Here is a 2,244-nt window from a genome sequence, read left to right on the forward strand (position 1 = left end):
TGTGTGTGTGTGTGTGTTTGTGTGTGTGTCTGAGTAGATGTTTCCATGGCATTTATTTGCTCTCACAAAGAAGCGGATACTGTGCTTTATTGTGGGTTGTGCATCTGAACCAAATTCTTAGCTTCAGTTCATTATAACAATGGAACTGTCAAAGCATACAGTTCCCATTTTTGTGCAAAAACGTTTCACTTGAAAACGTGTCACGTTTTCATTTTATGAAACATTGAGCTGGAAAAAGTTAACAAATAGGATCTATCTTTGCTTGGCACCAGCATTGGTTCATTTGTCTGCAGGGTTGTTGGCAATGCATTCATATCTTGGATGCATGTAATTAAATCGTGCCATATATTTTCATTCAATCAAATCAAGTAAAACTAGCCTGTCTTGATTGTGTTATCTGAATACCAAATACATCTGTAGAAGAAACTTGATGTTAATATTTAAATACAATTTATTTGTCTTTTGTTATATTAAAATGTGTACCTTTGGTGTAATTAAATTATTTTATATCAATTAACATAAAACTGTTTAAAACCCTGCCTGCTACTACAGGTTTTATCTGCTTTACTCAGTTTTGTTGAATGAATTAATGTGGTTTTTGATTGGTTTACTTGTTGCAATCTTGTTGTTCCAAGTAATGCTGTTTTCATTGCTAGTACTACTACTAATAATACTAAGAATAACATATAAAAGTTACAACAAACCTACAAAACAATTTACATTTATTTGTTTTCACATCTGACATTAATAACAGATACCTGCCAACATTACTGTTCTTTCTAGCGTTCTTTTCAACATGAAGTAAACACAGCATACTGTAAAGCCTAATCTCATTTTCCAGTTTAGGATGTCCACCTAGCTAAATCTAATGCAGGCTAATACACAGTCCTGCAATAAAGGTTATAATGAAGGTTATAATGTTGAGTGATTTAACTGTTTAATCATTTTGAAAGATGTAGTTTGTGGTGCTGTTGAACTGAGATTTAATGTGTTAAAGGTGTTAATATTTGGTCAACCCTTATTGATATGTATTGGTCGGATAAAATATTAGAACCAACTCTATAAAACAGTTTATCAAAAACTCAACATTATAATGTGAGTAGCATACAAGTCCAAATAGATCAACAGTCCAAATAAAGCCGGCACAATGCTCTCCATTCAACTGGAGACCTTTTTTTCCGGTGTCCTCCGGCTCAGGCTTGTGATCTGCACCATCCAGATCCCAAGTCTGTGTCTGGGTTCTGTTGGGTAAAATACAGTAAAGGGCCAATGAGTATACAAAGCAATTTTCTAAGTGCAGCATGGTGGTCATGGTTTTGAACACACTGCGGGATGGGGAAATGTAATTGTAATTGGCCTCTTCATTATCGACATGATACAAATCAGAGCTCATCAAACACCAAAATCTAGTGGGAACTGGTCTTTTACCAGTTTTATGTAACATGGCAAAAACAACTTCCTAAATAATGTGGAATTGAAACCATTGACTCCTCTTCTGTCCACAATGTACACTTTTATTTTTCTTTAAATTGCCTGTATTTAAAAAACATAAAGTGATTAAGGAGAAGGTTAAAAGAATGTGTTGCCATAATTATATACAGTAGAACCCAGTGATATGTAATGTAAAAGCTCTTGGGGACTCCCAACAGTATCAGGCTCATCTTGATCAGTATCCTGCTGTTGTAGAGTGTTTTTGATGCAGTCTGGGGCTGCCTAATGTGTTCACATGAATGATTTAAGAGAGCAGGGAACAGAGGAAAATGAGTCAATACGTTGCAGCCTACTCAGTGGACCACGTCCAGTCCAAATACCAACATTTCAAATGTTGTGCTAGAAAGTATTGCAGATATTATTGTGTTGAAATATTTACTTTCAGCTTCAGTTTAGTGGTAATGCTGCAATATAAGGTTTATTTTAAATAAATATTTCTACCTTTCTTTCCCCTCTAGCAAATAGCAAGTAGCTTTTTTGATTTCCCTGCCTCACCTTTTGCGAAGCGCACAATGGAAGTGATAGAGGCCAGATAGAGGAGGATCGGCAGCGTGAGATACAACATATTAGCAATTCATAAGACTCCGACAGCTGAGTGCTCGGCAGGATTTACAATTCACTGTAAATACGCAGCCGTTCCCATTCACAGCAGACAGCATGACAGCACGGAGTATATTCACTGAATGTGACGTTTTAATAACTCTGTGTGTGTGTGTGTGTGTGTGTGTGTGTGTGTGTGTGTGTGTGTGTGTG

At 36.3% G+C, this 2,244-nt stretch overlaps 1 protein-coding gene across 2 annotated transcripts in view; it reads left to right on the forward strand.

Annotated features, from left to right (window-relative positions):
- Positions 1-2,244, forward strand: part of slit3 (slit homolog 3 (Drosophila)) — a 241,373-nt gene that overhangs the window by 148,761 nt on the left and 90,368 nt on the right. The gene's annotated exons all lie outside the window — the stretch shown is intronic.

Source organism: Etheostoma spectabile, chromosome 10, assembly GCF_008692095.1.
Source record: "Etheostoma spectabile isolate EspeVRDwgs_2016 chromosome 10, UIUC_Espe_1.0, whole genome shotgun sequence".
Classification (NCBI taxonomy): Eukaryota; Metazoa; Chordata; class Actinopteri; order Perciformes; family Percidae; genus Etheostoma; species Etheostoma spectabile.